Source organism: Sceloporus occidentalis, unplaced genomic scaffold (assembly GCF_023333645.1).
Source record: "Sceloporus occidentalis isolate IW3139 unplaced genomic scaffold, rSceOcc1.0.p SCAF_1, whole genome shotgun sequence".
Classification (NCBI taxonomy): Eukaryota; Metazoa; Chordata; class Lepidosauria; order Squamata; family Phrynosomatidae; genus Sceloporus; species Sceloporus occidentalis.
This window is the reverse complement of record NW_028316981.1, coordinates 150,922,735-150,943,745: the sequence shown is the minus strand read 5'-3', so window position 1 is coordinate 150,943,745 and position 21,011 is coordinate 150,922,735. Positions and strand designations below refer to the sequence as shown.

The 21,011-nt window shown below is 41.7% G+C and overlaps 1 protein-coding gene across 5 annotated transcripts in view; it reads left to right on the top strand.

Annotated features, from left to right (window-relative positions):
- The first annotated feature begins 1,225 nt into the window (after positions 1 to 1,225).
- IKZF4 (IKAROS family zinc finger 4) overlaps positions 1,226 to 21,011 on the top strand; it is an 85,835-nt gene continuing 66,049 nt past the window's right edge. For 2 of the 5 annotated variants that reach the window (XM_089477155.1, XM_089477126.1), the window contains exon 1: positions 1,226 to 1,503. The gene's annotated coding sequence lies outside the window, so the exon portion shown is untranslated. Of the gene's footprint in view, positions 1,504 to 8,677; positions 8,693 to 21,011 lie in introns of those variants that run through there. The other 3 variants (XM_089477146.1, XM_089477163.1, XM_089477138.1) reach the window with 2 other exon arrangements.

Here is a 21,011-nt window from a genome sequence, read left to right as displayed (position 1 = left end):
GCTGGATGGCCATCTGTCACTGGGTGTTTATGCATGGCAGAGGGTTGGACTGGATGGCACTTATGGTCCCTTCCAACTCTATGATTCTAACTCCCATCCACTTTAGCTAGCATAGCCCATGGTGAGGGATGATGAGAGGTGTAATAGAAAAACATCCAGAGAGGCACTGTTGCCTGATGCCAACCCTATCATAAATTGCAATTGAAACTCATGTTCCCTCCAGTTTCCATGAGAGTCACTCAGTGTGAGCAGGAATCTTGTGGGACAGGCCAGATAATGCCATACCTCCTGCTAAATCACAAGGAAAGTCCCAATGCTGAGGCCCTGAGAGTTGCCTCTCCAGATATTCTGGGCTTCTGGCCACAGAAGCTTTAACCAGTATGATGGAAAGAGCTTAGGACAGTTGTAGTCCAAAGCATCTGGAGGGCCAAAGGCTCTCTATCAGTGCACTACAGAAATGTTTGTAAGCCTTAAAAGTGTCACAGGAATCTACTCTTCGATTTAGAAGTAAGACCCACTGCTATCAATGAATCCCAGGATTTCATATCACTGGTCCACAGCTGTCAAAGTGGTGTCAAACCGGATTATTACTGCAGTGCCACTAATTACCTTTGATTTTAGCTAATGTTTATTTTTTCTGTTTGTTATAACCCGCCTCGATCCGCAGGGAGAGGCGGCCTATCAATAAAATATATTATTATACTATTGATTGACTGGCAAAAGGAGACTGGGGCTGCATCCGCACGGATGGAATAATGCAGGCTGACTCCACGGTGCCTGCCATGGCTCAGTGCGAGGGGATTCTGGGATTTGTAGTTCTGTGAGCAGGGCGTCATAACCACAAAGGAGGACAAGGCAAAGCAAAATGTAGGACGTTCGAGAGAAATGGAGGGCTTGACCAAACAAAAGCTAAAAAAAACCCTTTCGCATAAAAGTAAATCCCTGCTTCTTAGCCCTGGTCAAAAATGGAGGACATCCTGGAGCAACAACTGGGCAGGAGAAGGCTGAAATGTAGGACGCGTCCTGGAAAAGGAGGACGCCAGGCTTGCAGTCGTCACAGCTCCCCAGATGACGTTGCTTCTGAAGACAGCCATCGATGGAGTAGGCGCTCGGAAGGCCGCGCCTGCCATTCGGGAGCCTCCTCCGGAGTCCTCTCTATCGACTCGCTCGGCGCTCCTGCTGGCGTTCGATGCGCTCGGCGCTCTCCCCCTGACGGAAGGATGCCCTGGGCGCTGCTCTCCGCGACTGTCCGCTCGAGCCTCTCGGCGCTCCTCTGCCCGCGCCTGTCTCCTAGCAGTGGGACCGGAAGTGGCTTGGGGAGGGGCGGGGAGGGGGGCTCGGTCCCTCCTCAGGTGAAGGCGCCGCGGATGGAGGCGCCGCCACCGCCGCCACTGCGGAGCCCTTGAGCCCCCCTCCAGCGGCCCCCACCCGCCTCCCAGCGGCCGGGCCGGGGGCCCCCTCGCCCCAGTCCCCCAGCGCCAGGCGGCTGGGCCTGGGACTCAGGTGAGCGGGAGTACGGGGGCCGGGAGGGGACAAGAAGGGGCAGGAGCAGCGGAGGCACAGGAGGGGGAGACCTACGGGGGCCGGGAGGGGACAAGGAGGAGGACGGAGTGGCGGCTATTGTGAGAGGCGGGCGAACTAAGGAGGGGGCACTTGCGGGGAGGGACTCGGGGGCGCCATGGCGGCTGGAGAAGTTGCCTTAGTTTATTTGGAACGGGGAGACCCGGCCCGGTGGGTCTGAAGATCTGCCTGGAAAGGGATCCCATGCCCGCAGCCCCCTCGGATGGGACTGGCGGGGGGAGAGAAGTTGGCAGCATCCGCTTTCCAAGACTTGAGCCCACTTCCTCAGGTGCAGGCTTAGGTCAAGGCAGGCTCTCTCTGTCGCTTAGGTCTCAAAGGGGCTCCAAGATCCCCTTGCAGGCAGATTTTCCAGGCTCACCTGGGTAGAGAGAGCTCTTGTAGCCCCTTCGACATTAACTGAAAGAGAGAAGTTGGGAGTATGAGCTTTCCAAGACTTGAACTCACTTCCTCAGATGTAGGGGCGGAAGCAGGCGCAGGTCTAGGAAAGCTCATGCTACCAGCCTTTTCCTTTCAGTAGACAAAAGGATCTTGTAGCACTTAGCCTCATACTGGGCCCAGGCTAAAAGGGCTGAATCTTTGCCTTCTTTCCTTCAGTTACTCTCAGAGGTGCTGCAAGAGCCCTTGGCATACTAATTTTCCAGACTGTGTCTTGTGGAGAGACCTTGTAGCACCTTTGAGACTGACCGAAAGAAAGAACTTGGCAGCAGGAGCTTTTGTAGACATCAGTCTACTTTCTCAGAGGCATCTCTGACAGAGATGACTAAATGTCTTACAAAACTATAGTTCCCAGAATGCCCTAGCATTGAGGCAGGGCAGCTAAAACAGTCTCAGACTGGATGCATCTGAGGAAGTACACTGAAGTCTAGGAAAGCTCCTGCTGCCAACTTTCTTCCAGTGAATCTCAAAGGTGCTGCATGATCTCCCTTCAGTCTGATTCTACAGACTAACACAGCTATATCTTTGACTACTTTCTTTCATCTAGGTTCAAAGCACACACTGCAGAAATAATCCAGTTTGAGACCACTTTAACTGCCCTGACTTAGTGCTAGGGAATCCTGGGAATTGTAGTTCATTGTGACACCAGAGCTCTCTGACAGAGAAGGCTAAATGCCTCACAAAACTACAGTTCCCAGAATTCCATAGTGCTGAGCCTGGGCAGCTAAAGCAGTCTCAAACTGGATTATTGCTGGAGTGTGTTTTGGACCTTAGTCTCAAACAGCTTTTGCATTCTGGTTTTCCAGACTAAAACAGCTATACTTTCAGTTAGTTGCAAAGATGCTGCAAGTTGCGAACTATTTTATTTATTTAGGGATGGATGTTGGGTGAAATGCTGGGTCAGGGGATGGGAAGCAGCTGCCAGTCCAGTGCCTAGTTGCCTGTTGAAAAGAGCAACACCCCTAAGTGCTTAAAAGTCCCAGTTGTGACAGGTACGTTGGATTAAGCCATGTGTTAAATAGATCTGAATCCTATCCGTGTAAGTTTTGGAGACTTGGCTCCACAGTACGGCAATACATCTTTTGTCCACACGCGTGCTTCTCTGGCTGTTGTGTTTTGATGGGCTGTCTGTAGCCTTTTATCTTCAGGAACATTTTTGCCTCCAAGGGAAGGAATTTAGGAACCTTGTCTGTGTTGCACAGTACTCAGTGTAAGCACTTTCTCCAGAGTGCCTGTTAATGCATGAATAACCAAGGGCAAAAGAAAGGCTCCTACATGATTTTACAGAACTGGAACTCAAAGATCCAGTCTTAGTTTTACCTGTGCTGTTAATCAAACTGGGGTTATCTTTAAAAGAAGAAATCTTGACAATAAATGTTGTTACCCAGCCCCAGTCACTGCAAACCTCATTTCCAGACTTTCTACATCAGATCTTTTTATTTAAAAAAAAATCAGATACTCAGTCTGGTACTAGTTAGTGTATTTCTTCTTACAGTACTGTTTGGACAGGGAAGGTAATAGGAATATAAATGTCTCCAGAACATTTGAAAGCAAACCAAGCAAAAATACTAATTTGTTTCTTTGAGAAATGTAGAGGCTTTGTAGGACTGAAAACTGATTTTCAGTATTTTGCCATTCCTCTGTGGGTTTTTTTATATTAGCATATCAGAATATTTATTTATTTATTACTCAGGTCACATACTGTGATACCTGGAGAAATAAGCCACATTGGGCATTATGCTTTAGAACCAAATTTGAATATTTTGCATAGAAATTAAGATGGATCAAATTTCAATTTGATTCTCTGGTGTGGTTGCTCTGGCAGCATAAAATGAATAGAGTATTTGGTTTGAGACAATAGCAAAAGCTGTAGTAGTCCTGTGTTATAGTATTTTTGAGTATGATCCAGTTCAACAGGGTTTTGTGTTGTGTTTTGTAGTTTGACCTTAAGTAATGTTTGAGAAGTGGCTGGTCTGATTTTCCTTAACTTTGTGTGGCAAGCTATGCAGTGTTTTATCAGGAGTAAATTTATCTAAAGACAGCCAGACTGATGTAGTGGTTTGCGCATTGGAGTAGGACTGTGGAGAATTGGGGTTGAATCCCCACTCAGCCATGAATCCTGCTTGACCAAATCGCACATTCTCAGCCTCAGACGATGTCAGTGGCAAACCCCCTCTGGAGAAACTTGCCAAGAAAACCCCTTGATGGGGTTGCCTTAGGGTTGACATAAGTCAGAAAGAACTTGAAGGCACAGTAACAGCAACAAATTTCAACTAAATTGTATTTGTTGAAAGGTGTGGAAATACTAGTTATTGGTTAGTTCTAGCCAGCAGATGCAAGCTGACTTGTAGTCTAATGAATGCAACAGTAAGTTCTCACAAAACTGTATTTGTGGGGGCTAAATGTTCTCTCTGGGTTCATTGAAGCTCATCAGATAAAAGCAGGACTTCATTCATCCTCTAGCAAATGTTTAATGCTGCTAAACATGTATCAGGTGAGTGAATCTTGGGAGGGTTTCAGGTTTCTTAGGCTTGGTCCATTTAAGTCATTTGAGCTGGCACTAGCTTTGTGGATAGACTTTTAATCCTGAAATTGGCTGTTAGGCTTTATCTGCTGCCTGATTCAAATGATATAGTGTAGGAATAGGTATGGATCTGTGTATTACAAAACCAGTTATTTTCCAATCCATGGTAGTTTCTTTGTCTTAAGGAGAAAAACATTCCTTTTGACAGTTTCAAGATGCTAGTGTTTAAAAATCATTCTTAAGTGTGGCAGCGTTATTGAATAAATTCATCTCATTGTGTCTGGTTGTGAAACAGGGGCAGTCCCTCTTACTGGTACAGTAACTGTACGGCTTTATCCTAACTTTGTTATAATGGTGGTAGTGTTTAGCATTTATACAATGCTTTAGATGCTCTAAAGTACTAATGTGCATTATTATGTTACCCTTACAACAGCCCTGTAAAGTGGGGCATGATTATTATTAGGCCAGGGAGGGGAAAGTATTTTCCTCAGAGAGACCCATTTTATGGCAGAAGAGAAGACTTGAATGGACTTACATAACCAATTTGCCAAGTTACTATGCTATACCAGATCTCCAGGGACTATTTTGTTGCTAACAACCATGTAAAACCATAATACTACAGCTGCTATTGTTTTCTAGGCTTATCTGAGATGAAAGCTCCTTCTCTTAATGAATGGGACTGATTATGATTTGACAGGTTAAAAAAATCAGTAATCATGGTAAATAGATTGTGTGCCTTTGGTACTTAACACCTGCTTTAAAGACATGTTGACAAAGTAAAGAGAAGGAGGTAATCTTTGTATCTTCAGCTTTGTCTTTATTTTATTTTATTTATGCTGCCTTTCTCCCAAAAAGTTACTTGGGTTTGAAGTTACTTGGGTTCTACCTGCTTTCACTTACACCACATTTCCCTTTGAGCTTCCAGAACTCTTCCTGAGAACCTCCCTCAGACTATTTCCCCTACCTGAAAATGGTAACAACCTAAACAGAGTGGTAACCACTATGTCACTGTATATTTGCATAACTGCTTTTTTGTTTAATATAGCTTTTAATGGCTGGGTCAAATGTGTATTTGATTGCCCTAGAATGTGATGCAAAAACTTATTATCTTTTTCACATGTTTCAATGGTGTTACTTGGCTGGGTGGATATTAAACCCTGGAATGGCCCACCATCAATGACCCAATCAAAACTTCAGAAAAAACTTAGGTTAAAGTTGTCTGTTGTCTCCTAAAGCTTTTGTTTGGCTTTTTTAGATGAGTACCAGTAGTTAAAGAGACAAGTGATCTGTTTTTCTCTTTGGATCAGCCTCCTCTTATGAATTTCAACCTTCTGGGAGTTATTCTTGCTAGCTCATAAGTTTATTTGTGTTCATATATGTGCGTGTGTTATGTGCCTTCAAGTCAATTATGACTACCCTATCACAGTGTTTTCTTGATAAGATTCGTTCAGTGGAGGTTTGCCTTTGAGAGTGCGTCTCGCCTAAGGTCACCCTGAGGGTTTCCATGGCTGATCAGGGATTTGAACCCTGGTCTCCAGAGTCCTAGTCAAATGCTCAAGCCACTACACCATGATAGCCCACCTTATTTTGGAAATTCAGGATGGGTCATATGTAAAAATAGTACTAAAAATAATAGTTGTATTATTTCTGGAATACCCACAGCTAAACATCCTTTGTCAATGTGTGACCAAACAGTGTGATCTATGTTCTGTGAGATATGTTCTGGCTAGCATTTGGCAAGTGTTCGCCACAGGGATGTGCAAATTCAGATGCTGAACTGAAACTCCCATATTCCTTTACTATTGGATATTCTGCCAATTGGATTGTAGGCAAAAAATAAAGAAAATCTGGAGTGCCACAGTTACCCGCCCCTGCTTTAACAGAAAAGGAGTCCATGTATTGGCACCTTGCAGCATCATAACTGTGCCGCAAAAAGAACCCGCTTTTTGCGGGTTCTTTTAGCTGCGCTGGGGAACCGCACGGTTTGTCCACTGCGGCTCCCTGGCGCAGCAAACACGGGCACCGGCAGAGCACCCTTTTTGGGCACTCTGTAAAGTGCCTAAGATACTGTTGTTAATGCAGCATGCTCTGTTGATTTTAGGATTGACATTGGAAAGGAAGTGGCATGTATTGTGTTCTTCTCACAACATTATGTATTTTTCAGAAGCTTTCTGTAGCTATGTGTGCGACTAACTTAAGCCCTAGGTTTTAACTCTCTGTAGGCTTTGGAATTAAAACACATGCATCCCGGTCTTGATAAATGTCACAATTTATAGCTGAAGGCAATAGTGTTTATGTGTGTGCCTTCAAGTTGTCTGCTGACTTATGGCAACCCCATAAATTTCATACACACTTTTAAGGTAAGGAAAACTCAGAAGTTGTTTTGCCAGTTCCTTTCTCTGAAATACAGTCTTCAGCACCTGACATTAGTGGATGGTCTTCCCATCCAAGTGCTATCCAGGACTGACCCTTCTTAGTTTCAAAGATCAGGTGGGATCTGGCTCTTTTAGGGTATTTAGTTCCTTAAATGCAGCGCTACCTAACAATTCTTTCCTCCCCAAAAGTCTGCAGATATCTTCAAGGTTGATATAACCAGAAGGAGCATGTAATGGAATTAAAGGGCCACAAGTGTGTGGCTTCCCACCCTGTGACATGGAGGTTATGAGAGGTCAGCTGCAGGGAGAATGCCTGCAGTATCAGGGTGAGCTAAATGGCAGATGTGAGAGAAACAGGGGAAATGACTGTATGGATCATTTGAAGTGTCTGTGTATCCCTCAATAGTAATGTTAGTGGAATTATGTTTCCATGTTGCCCCTAAATTGTGTTAAGTAATGGTTTACATCTTTTTAGATGTGAGCCCTGCTCTTTCTCATGAAGTTGGTGAAAGTGTAGCTTGCATTTGTGAATCTGTCTATGTATATGTTGAGAAATTAAACTTTTCTTGGTCACTTTAAAGAACAGCAGGGGGGCTGTGCTTTTATTCTGGTCCAGGAAAGCTGTTTGTTGGTTGATGGGAAGACAATAGAAGCTTAAAACAATGCATGAGTCTTGATGAATCCACTAAGAAGAGTGTCCATGAGTATTAATCCTCCTCAATGCAATGGTGTAGGCCTAGGGAGGCCTAGTGTTCTCACCTAAGACATGGAATGACAAGAAATTTGTGCTCTGTAGAACACACAATACTGAAAGAAAGGAAAGAAAAGAGAATAGAAAAGAAAATCCGGGAGTGAGGAGAAATTTCAGATATTATATTAGTCTAAAGTTGTTTCATATTTTATTAACGGTCATCACCAGTGGTATTTTGGCTAGTGCGAGTGTGTGTGGGTGAATTGTGTTAGTTCAACACCTTGAACCAGAGAGACAAATTTACAATCATTTTAGCAATTCTCCTAATACCATCCTGATGATTCCGATGCATGTTTTTGTGCTACTGACTGATATTATTAGAGATGTTCTGTTAATTAATCATAGGTTTTAGTTTATTTAATTTTTTTTTTGAAACAATTCTGGACCAAAATGTATACAGCAATTCTTTTTTAGATGTATATGTCATAAGAGGCATTGCCTTCTGGTGGCTGCCATTTACATTACCATGTGCATTTTATTTAAAATCATGTGTGTTTTCTTTTTAAAAAATTCTCATTAATCAGTTCATCTTGCTTACCAATGAAGGGAGTCCTGTTTCCACTTAAATGGAAATGAAGCTCTTGAACTGAATGGAAGATAGGGCCTGAACAGAGAGGCCAAAATAAGACTGCTTTGGGTCATTTTGGAAGTATGCTGTTTAAATGACATACGCATCTTAAGAGGCCAGAATCTGTGGCAAAGCCGCACCCCATTCCTTAGGACTGGAGCGTGGCTTTAACGTAGCTTCCAGCCTCTTAAGATGCATGTGTCATTTAAACAGCATACTTCCAAAGTGACCCAAAGCAGCTTTATTTTGGCCTGTATTTTCAGGCCCTCAGTCTCTCAGGTGATATATATACACATATACATATACACATACACACAGAGATAGAATTGTATTGTAAATTGAGTTTATTGCTCTTGTCAGTTAAACATTTTGAGCCCTGGTTCTTGTCCACTGTTTTGATAGACAGAGAGTGAAGAATTGCTGTATAAGAAGTTCAGAGAAGAAACTGTAGATTGCAAGTAAGTTAAAAATGCACATTTTACCCTCATCATAAAAAAATAGAGTGAGAGAGAGTGCACATCTTTCTGTATTTTTCTGTCAGTTAAAAGCTGATACTGAGTTATGATGACTCTATAGCTGAAACAGGGTTACTAATAAGCAAGCGTGCTTAGGGGAACCCCCAGTGTTTGTAGAGGCAGAAAAAGTATTTAGGAAAACAAAAACTAAAGTATTTAGGAGAATAAAAGGTAAGTGCTGAAGTCTTTCATCCCCACCCCCTTTTAAAAAATGCACAGCCCAGTAATAACTGACCATGCTCAGTGGCTAAAAAATGCTGGGGAGAGGTGAGTGAAGTGCAATGCCCTGTAAAAGGGCATTGTTGTCTGATGGAATGAATATTGCTGTTTTTTAAAGATCCCACTTGTACCATCTAATGTTCAATTTGAGAATTTTTGTAGAATCTTAGAATCCCATTTGTTTGTCTGCTCATTACATTATTTTTCGTTGCTATTTCTTAACCAGTTATGTTCTCTCTGTGTGTGTGGTCTAAGTATACATTAATATATGGGAATTAAAAGATGTGAGGTGTCTGAAGTCCAGTAGTTATTACCTTAGATTATACATATAGAACACTACGGCCTCTGTCTCTACCACTAACTGATATTGAACTTGGACAAGGCACTCTCAAAATACTGTAAAACAGTCTGCACATTTGGATAGTACTGACTGTAGCTGTGTGATGGATGTGTCCGTGTACAGTCATAATCACAGTGGTTTCCCTGAGTTTATCTTCAGTAGATCATCACTGTTAATAAGACATCGGTTTATTGTTTGTCAAAGTAGTAGTAGTAGTTGCTCGTTTGATTGTTAGGTTATTACCCAAGTTGTAGGCATCCCCTCTTGCCTGCTTGAGGATTGTTACTGTGGAGACTTCAGTGAAGCCTTGTTGGTTGAATAATACAAAAGTATTTGCCCACATTCCTTGAATAGAAAATCTCTAAAGTTGAAACTTGTTTCCCAGGGCTGATAGGACTTCCCATGTCCATCCTTATAACATTTTTCCATGGGTATTCTCATAGGAATAATATTGTAGTTGGTAAAATACAGTGTTGAGCAGATCTTTGGATTCCAGTGTCTGAAAAAGGTTTCTCTTCTTGAAGAATTCCCATCATTATGTATGCTGGGGCAGAGAACTTTGTGTATGGGCCCTTTCATCCTTGGTTTCTGACTGTATGCAACTCTCCCATAGTCCCTTGTAAGCATGCACTTCACTTGGCATGTATTTTGTTTCTCTCACACGGGGTTTAGCCGATGAGAGTTTCCTAGGGGAAGTGAAAGTAGCATGGGAATTAAGAAAGGTGGGCTTTTTCTTCCCTGGTCTTGCTATTCCCATCTTTCTGGGAATTGCTTGGCACAGTTTCCAACCAAGTTGTTTGGTAAGTGTTTAGAAAAGGGTGTGTGTTAGACAGAAAGAGAAAGCTTGAATATAGAGCGCTTTCCTGCATGAATGTTCAAAGAAGTGCTGCCATGTAGATCTTTGGCAATGGCCCATGAGCCAATTTAAAATAATTATTATTGGCATTATCCTCATCCCTAGTTTTTAGCTTTTTAAAGAGAAACCAAAATCTGTTGTCATATGTGCTTAGTTCTTTGAAAAAAGAAACTCCCCAGTGGAAGCTGTTTGAGAGAATGTGTATGTAAATTTCTTTTAAAGTACAAAATTAAAGTGCATTAGCCTGCAATGATAGGCCTAAGGGAGACATCCAGGGTTCTACTGAAATGATCATGTAAGAACTGCTAAATGGAAATTTTAAATAGTTTTATTATTAAATGCTGGAGTATAGAAGATGGTTATCAAACAATGTGATGTTCAGGTGAAGGGGCAGATTGGCAGTTTTGAGCTACAGCAAAAACATATAGGAACCCAGGCTGCTATTTTGTGTGCCAGGTTTATAGTATTCAACTTGAGAACTTTGAGTGTTTAACATTGTTTAATGTGAGGTTGGATTCACTCATCACTGTGTATTAAGACAGAGCAATCAGAGCATTTCAAATACAAAAGTCATAGCTCGGTTTTTCATGAACTTCTGTGTAACAGCCAAAAGACATTTACCATCACTATTGGGAAAGCACTTTCTCTGGTGCGTAATGAACTACCAGTTTGATATCTTCATTAGCTTTTTGTTTGTATGTGTACTGATACAAATGGTTTTCTTCCAGGGTTGTTTTTGAAATGTTTCTGACAGTCCAGACATACCCACACTCCTAACCTGAATGATTGGTTCATCTGACTAACTTCTCTGTGCAGGCTGGAATGGAAAACAAGTCTTCACAGAGGAAAATACTGTAAACCACTGTGGCTGCTTGTGGAAACAATAGGCTGGGGAAAACAGTAGAGCCTTTTTAGAACTTGCTAATGCTTCCCTTCCTTTAATTCAAGATTTAAAGTGTTAATTATTAGCCCAGTCTGCCAGCAGCTCTCAGATACCTTCTAAGAGAAAGATGGCATACAAATGAAGTAAGTAAATAAATAAATAGAATACCTGGTTGGCGAGAGGTCCACACCCACCTCCTCTTTTGTGAAATCCTGGTTGGAGATATGTGAATGTCCACTGGGTTTTAATGGGAGTGGTGCTACTTTTGCTTTGCTTGCTCCAGTTGCCTTGGTTTTTTTTTTAATCTCATTGGCTGGGAACGTACAGTAGAAGTTGCAAAAGGGCTGCTTGTTCTCCTTCTTCCCCTACTGCCTTCCACATGCAAAATTTCAAAATCTTTGTGCTTGTCTCTTGCCATTGATCCCCTCATTTGTTCACATTCTTCAGCACTGTTCCTTCTAGCTGAGCTCCAAACACACCCCTTCTCAGTCTTGTTAGTAATGGGTTCACCAGGTTCTATTAATGGCAAGATGTGGCCTACTGGTAATCTCTGTGGGGGTTTCATGCTTTCAGATATACTCATGGATTATATGAATGTGTGTTGTGGTGTTCTGTATGTATATCTTCCTCTTCGTGTGTGAGTGTGAGATTGAGAGCAAGAGGTCTGACTTTAGAATTGTGTGCCATCTCTATCATTTAGTATTAAAAATGGCTTGACAGCTGGATCATTCATTATATTTTAGGAATTACTTAACCTCAAAATTGCTTTACTATTTCTATGCTGAATTTAAAATTGCATTAAAGACCAGTCCAGATTTTTTTTAAATCATGAATTTTTAACTATGGATTGACTATTTTAATATGTTTAAGGGCCAAAACAGACAGCCCGGTAGAGCCGGCTTCTAGCCAGCTTGGGGGTATGGCATTTAGACACGCCATGTCTCCAAGTCACCTGGAAACCACACCAGCGATTACACGTTGGCTGGCTTCCAGGTGACTTGGGGGTGTGGCATTCAGACACCACTCACCCCAATGCTGGTGAAAAGCAGGCTCTAGAGGCAAAGGGGCGCCTTTTTTCCACCCCAAATTGGAGCTGACTTTTTCCACTCCTATTTGGGGTGGAAGCTGGCCAGATTGGGGATGTAGTATGTGGTTGCCGTAGTCCCAATCCAGTTCTTTCAGGGGCAGCATCATGCCACCCCTTCAGGGCTGTCTGTTTTGCCTCTTAGTCTCATATGTTATTTTAAACTTGTTATGTGTTTTAAGTGATGTTATGTGTTTTTAACTGATATTTGTTGTATTTTAATCTGTTGCTGTCCCCCCCCCTCAAACCATGGGGAGAGGTGGGTGAGGAGGAAGTAGTAGTAGCAGCAGTAGTGTGTATATATGCATGTTGCCTTAATAAGGCAGGTACCTATTTGAGCTATGAGGGCAAAATTGTGCATTACCAGGATCTTGTTGGTTTGAGAAACAATTTTAATTTCTTGGTATCTTTTCTGAAAGTTTGTAACATCTGTTTAAATCTGTACTTGCTTTATAGATGAAGAGCCCACTTTTACTTTCTTAGGTCTTTTTTACTTTAATTCCACCTCCTGCACCCTGGTGTCCCTTTCAGATGTGCTGGATTACAACTCCCACCCTAAACCAGCTTGGCTATTGTTTTGCTTGCTGGAGGTTAATGTTAATGTTGATGACCTTTTGCCTGTTCTGTACATTTAAAAATGATTTTAATAAATGAGGTAAGCAATGCAAACAAAAGTTGAAAAAGAATGAAGATGATTTAATGATTTACATATCAGTCTCTAAGATAGTCCAAAAAGTTCTAAAATAACAAGCATTTTGGAGACAAATACAGGAATGGGAGTTTCAGTTTCAAATTGTTCACTGGCTTTGTTTGAACTTGGTGTCAAAACAGACTTTTTTTACTTTACTCACTAAACAGTTTGCATCTCAGTGTTGCTTAAGATTATCGTATATACTCGTGTATAAGTTGACCTCATGTATAAATTGAGGGAAGGTTTCAGGGTCAAAATCCTGGATTTTGATATGACCTGTGGATAAATCGAGGGTAAAACCTAGGGGGCTAGGAGGAAGGATGGAAAGGGAGAAATACAACTTCCATCCCCTTTTCTCTGGACCACTCCCAATCGATTCCCAGGTGCTGGAGGAGAGGTTTTAACATCGGATTGAGAAAGGAAGCAAGTGGATTTAAATGGGAGAGGTTTTTTCCTTGGGAAGCCAAGGCTTGCAAAAGAGAAGCAATTGGATTTAAATGAGAGAGCTTTTTCCTTGGGAAGCCAGGTTTTGCAAAAGAGAAGCAATTGGATTTAAATTGAGAGTTTTTTCCTTGGGAAGCCAAGGCTTGCAAAACAGAGCAAAAGAGAAGTGTTTTTAAATGGGGAATTTTCCCACTAGGAAGCCAAATCTTGGCGTACGGAGCAGAGAGAGACACAAGTGCTTTTAAACGGGGATTTTTTTCGCTAGGAAGCCAACCCTTGCAAAACAGACTGGAGAGGGGAAAGAATTGGTGTTCAAGGGAGATTGGGGTGTCAGGCTTGCTTGCTTTGGGATCCTTCTAAGCACTGCTGATCAGTTGACCCTTCTATAAGTCTACTCCAAAGTTTTAGGGGCAATTTTGGGACATAAATTTCTTGATTTATAGTCGAGTATATATGGTAGGTTTGCGAGAACCTGCCAGTTTTACACATGCAAGTAGAAAGTAGGCTTTAGAAGATTATACAGACTACTAAATCAGTCATTCTGAGCTTTAGCTTTCCATATGCTATTTCTGCAAGCTTGGACTACAGATCTGTACTCTTCCTTGGTGATTTATCCATCCTTCCATTGTATATACATATTCCTTTTTCTTTTCACTTCCTACTTGAGTTTGCTGTGCAGATACATTGGCTTTTTTTGAGATTTCCCATTTTCCTTCTTTCCTGGGATTGTTTGTGCTTGTGCTCCTTCAAGAACTCCCACCCTTGCTGACTATCCTTTACCTTTAGCATGTCTACCCATGAGATTTCCCTCAGTTTTTCCTGAACTTGTTAAAATCAGCTTTCTTGAAATTTAAGGGCAGTGTTGGAGTATATTCTTCTTTGCCTTGTCTCACAATTGCGAATTCTAGCATTCCATGGTCACTTCCTCCGAAAGTACTATCTATATAGCCAGTAGTCCTGTGTCTAAGACCATGGTTCCAAAAGCCAAACTTCTCCCATCTACAACATCTAAATAGGCAGTCATATATTTTTGTACCTTCCTGCCCTTGTCTAGTCCTTTATTTTTCAGTGACAGAATTGACTGGAATGTCACATGTGTTTCAGGCCCCTTCAACTTCCTGCCCAACGCTTCATAGTGAGAGGTAATCTGCTCAAAGGTGTTCTTGGCTGTGTTGTTGGTACGTCCATGAATATGGAGAAAGGGGTACAGATCTGTGTTTTGGCAAGTTGTCGGTCACATCCCAAATGTATGCTGCAGGAAGACAGCACATCTTCCCAATCCATTTTGTCAGGCTGGCACACAGGTGCCTCTATACTCCTGAGCTGCAAGTCCCCAACCACCAGCACCTGTTTTTGCTTCTTGTTACCTAGATTCCTTTTATACTGTATCTGTTATTGCTGTTTTTCCTGTTTGAGCATCTTTACTGCTGCTCTCCACATGAAGACGTAGGAAGCAATTGCTTAATTGGAAAGGTTCTGAATCTCTTCTGTATGATCTGCTCCTGATAATGACTTTCCTCCAGGATGTTTCCTCACTGTTACAGGCCACTTCATTTCTTTTTCCTGTATTCCATGAAACTATCTTCCAAGGCAGCTGTTGTTCCTGTGACATTTTAGCAGCATTAACCCTATTGCTCCAAGGCTGCCCCAGCATCACCTATGGGCTAGGCAGGGGTCTGCACTTCCTGACAGTTGCTATTGCTGCTTGGTGGCATGGGTTGTCCAGGAAGAGATTGTTGAGACAGTGAGGCCACAGCTGAGGCTGCTCTGGCTTATGCCTCCACTGCTATCTACCCCACTGCTGATGCCTTTTGTGTCCTAATGATATACATACAGTACTAGTCTATCTCCGTTTTATTTTCAGTGTTTTAGAATTCTGCATGATGATAACAGTATTCACATTGCTAATCTTTTTGCCTTCCTGTGTTGTTGAAGTACTTTTGTCTTTAATTAAAAATTATTTTAAGAATTATGCTGTTCCTGTTTTGTATAGTACAACCCGTCTTCATCAACTGCCATCCCTGGATCTGAGCTTCTGTGGATGGCAAGCCCCGTTTTCTTCAATAGGTGTGTGGGCACATGGCTGCGTGTGCATGCGTGTGCATGCATCTACACTCCCATTGAAAATAACAGAACTTAAGGTCCAGTGTTTTTTGCTATTTGCTGGGAAGTCCGGAACAGATTCCCTACGGATAGCAAGAGAGTACTATATTTTCATTTACTGGAAAGTCTGAGAAAGTCATGTTTAAGAATAAGCTAGGATGTCCAACAGTCGGGGATTGCAGATGATGGACACTTTTAATGACGACGTCCCAAACCCAGGACTTACAATTACAACATTCATAGGGATTTAAGCTTTTCTGTTTTTCAGAAACTGGACATTTTCTTGATTTATTGTGGTTTGTAGGAAGAAGGATGTATTAGATTACTGTCCTTGTATAGGGCTGGTGAATCAGCTGGCTTGCATATCCTAAATATTGGTGCCAGCATGTCTGCTTAGGGTGCCAAGATAATACCATTTTTGGCATACTGTTGATATACTGTTGGTATGATCCACACTGGACAGTCTTATTATTGACATGGCAACAATAGACTGTAATAATCGGGTGCAGGACAGAGTTTCTGTTGGATGCAAAAGTTGACCACTGGAGATGCCCGCCCACCCAGTAACACAAATTATTAAATATGTTGGCCTTTTTTCTATGTCTATAAAGAGTACAAACATGTGCATTTTTAAAATAAAGAAGCTAACATTCTTAGAATTCTAAAAAGGTTTCCAGTTCTCATGAGTTCAAGGCCTGTATATTTCTAGAAAACTCTGGAAATGCATGCATGTGGATCTCTTTGCTGGATGCAAGATGGAGAAAATCCACCCTAGGGTCCTGATCCATTAGATAGATGTACAAAAACAAGTTTCTGTGTATGGGTTACTTGTTAGATTGGACAAAGCAGGCAGAAGCTGGATATGCACCCTAATGCATATGTTTTCTAGCTGCACTTTCAGTAGGGTACAGTTAAAAAATGGAGGATGGGAATGAGCTTTCAAGATGCATTTGAAAACATATACCCATGGAAAGGAATGCGTATCAGCACTGGATGTACTGACCAATTGCCATGTGCAGTTTCCATTTGAGCAATAGACTCCTGCTTTTGTGCACAGATCTACTTAGCATAATGTGAACATAAGCAGTTTATTAAAATTGTGTTTTTGTTGTTTAGGAGCTGCCATGCTTTTAAAATTCAGATGAGACCTAAACAGGCTTAATAGATCTTGAAATCAAATTAATAATGGGAATTCTCAATTATTTTTAAAAAGTCATGGAGAATTCTCCATAAGAAGTGCCAATGAAATAGCACTGTAGACTCTGCTGCAGACCTGTGAGAAGTGTCTGTTTGCTCAAGTATTTTTTCCTTTGAAAATTGTCAAAGTAAATCTTAGCTTTAGTTGGCACTAAATATTGGAGCTGACTAGGGGTGGGTATTCAGACCACATACTGACTCCCACTCTGCTGCCAGACCCTACACAATTTAGGCTTCAAATTCTTCAAGTAGTACTTGTTTCCTTATGAGCCTAGCATAATGTTAAGACCCTTGTCAGAAGCTTTTTGTCAGGTCCAGCAAGGTAAGGTGAGTAGTAACCTGGAGAAGAGACTTTTGGTTGTGATGCCTTGTCTTTAGAAAGCCTGCCCTAAAAGAGTTTTCTTGCTTAAGGACCTTGGTGCCTTTTTGTGGTGTCAAGCTTATTTTACATGCTGTATGACTGCCAAAAACCTATATAATCTGGGCTTTTTACAAAATAAAATTTTTTGACCATCATACAGCACATGGGAGTTTCATTTTACCACTGTGAATACACACTTTCCAGTTTTTTGTTCGGTTCCTGTCAGGCTTGTTTCCTGAAGCCATTTTGATATTTTTTAAAAGTTGTCTTTTATCTTGCTTGGGTCTTATTATAGCTTATTCTGATATAGTAATAATAATAATAATAATAATAAATTTTATTTGTATTTTTCCGCCTCTCCCAGGTGGATCAAGGCAGGATTACAACTCAATATACAGTATACAAATACAAATCACAACAATAAAAACAGCAATATAGAATATAAAAATAGATAACAATTAAAAACGATACTATCAAAGCGAAAGAGGAGAGAGATGTTTCAGTCTAGGTCAAAGAGGTAGAAGAATATGTCTTAAAGAAAGCTCGCCAGAAGAGATCCCTTTTAAAGGCCTCCAAGGAGGTAGTGAGACGGATCTCTTCCAGGAGACTGTTCCAGAGTTTTGGAGCAGCTGCAGTAAAGGCTTTCTGGGAAGTGGAAGTTATTCTCGTTGTGTGTAATTCCAACAAATTCTTCCCTGGTGTTCTAAGAGTTCTTCCCCGGTGTCCTAAATATCCATTTATACTGTATTTTAATGTTTTACAGTATTTTCTTTTAATTATGTTGATTGTTCAGCTACTCTGGAAACTTACTGGGATTGTAGACTTTGATGAGAAAGAAAATACAGTGCGTCCTCGCCTTACGCGGGGATCCGTTCCGGATCCCGCCACGTAAGGCGAATTCCGCCTATGCTCGAGCCCCATTGTTTCCAATGGGGCTTGTGCACGGCGGCCGCGGCAGTGCGCAACGGGCACGCGCACCCATTCAATTGAATGGACGCGCCGCCCCTTCTGCCCCGCGCATGCCCCACAGCTTGAGCGCATATGCTCAAGCCGCGTATGACGCGCCCGCGTATGGCACAGGCGCGCTGTAGTTGTTCATAGTAGGATAGAGTGAACTTCAGTTGAAAATTGGACTCTTTCTTTCTTCCTGCCCCACTGTGAAACAAAATTCAGTAATCATTTCTTGAGTACTGTCTCTGTAGGCATTTTGTAGTAAGAGGACATCTTATAAACTTTCAACACAAGTTGTACTTCAAAATCTTTATGTGTAGAAATCACACTGTAATAATAAATATAGATGAATGAAATAAGCTGAAATTCAAGCTAGACAGAGATACTATTAGGTGTTTCTACTGCTCCAGAAACTGTTCCATTCTGGAGTAAGCAGAATCCTGTATAAGGACTCATTTATCTAAATATGTAAACGTTTCTTGGTCTTGTCTAGAGGTACAGGTTCTTTTTGTGCCATGGAGATCACCTTTTACCTGATTGGGAGGATGTGACAACTATGACCTTAGTGAAAGATAACTTGGTTTCACTTATTCATGCCCTGCTGACATCCTGTTGGCAATGCTGCAGTATATTGGCTGAGGGAAACTTGGAAACTTCAGCAGTAGGTAGCAGTTGAAAACACAATTGCAAATTTGCTAGCTGAACCTTGTTGGCATGAGCATCCTGCTGCTTTGCCAATTCAACAGACTTTCAGTCCATTTCAAGGTCCAGTCAGTAGTTCTGTCTTTGACCTGTTGTGGCTTAATTCCAGAGAACTTGAAGGATCTCCTATCTCCATATGCATATATCAAAACCATAATGTCATCTTCAGAGGCCATTTTCCAGATGAGGTGCTGCAGGCAGGTGCTGGAAAAAGGCCGTTTCAGTGCTGTCATTCTGGCTATAGAATGCCTTCCTCAGAGATGCTTGCCTAATGCTAATATTGGCTTTATTCTCACTTACAAAAAAAGCGGTTTGCAATCCAGATGGATGGATCAATTCGACAGCGAAGCATGATTCCCACTACATTTGCCCCAATCACATTTTCCCCTGTAAAATAATAATAATAATAATAAATTTTATTTCTACCCCGCCCTTCCATGGATATGATCAGATATAACCCAGTTGTAGTTCACATTCATGAATGAATCAGTTCAAAATGGACCCGCTCCAGCCGGCTGAAGGGCAAATCTAAATCGATTCAAATTGATATCTGGTTCACACTTGCGCAGAATCAATTTATCCAAAAAGACGCTGAAAACATCAGGGTCAAAAATATGCGGGTTAAATGGGTCTGTGCCTCCCCTCAGTGGGAACCAAATGGATATGTCCACAGCAAAAGGAAGAAGGAAATGGTAGGCTCACTGCGTGGAGAAGATGGCAAAATGCTAACAGGGGACAGAGAAATGGCAGAATTACTCAACACGTTCAGTCTTCTCAGAAAAGGAAAAGGGTGCCCAACATGAGGATAATGGAGCGGAGGAAATAATAGGGGAATTTCAGCACAGACAGAATAAGTAAAGAGATAGTAGAGCACTGGTTCCCAACCTTCCTAATGCCGTGACCCTTTAATACAGTTCTTCATGTTGTGGTGACTCAAACCCATGAAATTATTTTTGTTGCTACTTCATAACTGTAATTAAATAAATAAAATTAAATCTAATCTCTTTTTTTAAAATTTAAAATTACCAGCTTGGTAGATGAAGGGAATGCTATGGATATAGTATATCTTGATTTCAGTAAGGCCTTTGACAAGGTTCCCCATGACATTCTTGCAAACAAGCTTGTAAAATGTGGGCTAGACAAATTAACTGTTACATGAATTTGTAATTGGTTGACCAGCTGAACCCAAAGGGTTCTCAACAATGGCTCTTTTTCATCCTGGAGAGAAGTGACCATTGGGGTCCCACAGGACTCCGTCCTGGGCCCAGTGCTATTCAACATCTTTATCAACGACTTGGGTGACAGAATTGGGAGCATACTTATCAAATTTGCAGATGACACCAAATTAGGAGGAGTTGCTAAAACTCCAGAGGACAGGATCAAAATTCAAAATGACTTGAATAAACTAGAAAGTTGGGCCACAGCTAACAAAATGAACTTGAACAGAGAGAAATGTAAGGTACTGCACTTAGGGCGGAAAAATAAAATGCACAGAGATAGGATGGGGGACACATGGATGAATGAAACTACGTATGAAAGGGATCTGGGAGTCCAAGTAGACCACAAGTTGAACATGAGTCAACAGTGTGATGCGGCAGCTAACAAGGCCAATGCGATTTTAGGCTGCATCAGTAAAAGTATAGTATCAAGATCAATGGAAGTAATAGTGCCACTATATTCAGCTTTGGTCAGGCCCCACCTGGAATATTGTGTCCAGTTCTGGGCACCACAATTCAAAAAGGATGTTGAAAAACTGGAACGTGTCCAAAGGAGGGCAACTAAAATGGTGAAGGGTCTGGAAACCATACCCTATGAGGAACGAGTTAAGGAGCTGGTGATGTTTAGCCTGGAGAAGAGAAGGTTAAGAGGTGATATGATAGCCCTGTTTAAATACTTGAAGGGATGTCATATTGAGGAGGGAGCTAGCTTGTTTTCTGCTGCTCCAGAGACTAGGACCCGGAGCAATGGATGCAAACTACAGGAAAAGAGATTCCACCTCAACATTAGGAAGAACTTCCTGACAGTAAGGGCTGTTCGACAGTAGAACAAACTCCCTTGGAGTGTAGTGGAGTCTCCTTCCTTGGAGGTCTTTAAGTAGAGGCTGGATGGCCATCTGTTGGGGATGCTTTGATTTAGATTTCCTGCATGGCAGGGGGTTGGACAGGATGGCCCCTTGCTGTCTCTTCCAACTATGATTCTATGATTCTAAGGTCATTTGAACCAGTTCAAACCGATTTGTGATCCAGTTTAAAAGGTAGTGGGAATCAGGCCATTGGATGTCATTTGGGTTTTTATTTTTTTTATTTTTCAGCCGTTATATAATCTGTTTTAGCATTCAGTTTGTTTTATCACGGATATAATTTTTATGCTGTTCATATGTATTTCTGAAATTTACTGTACACATTTTCAAATTTTATCTTTGTTTTAAGCT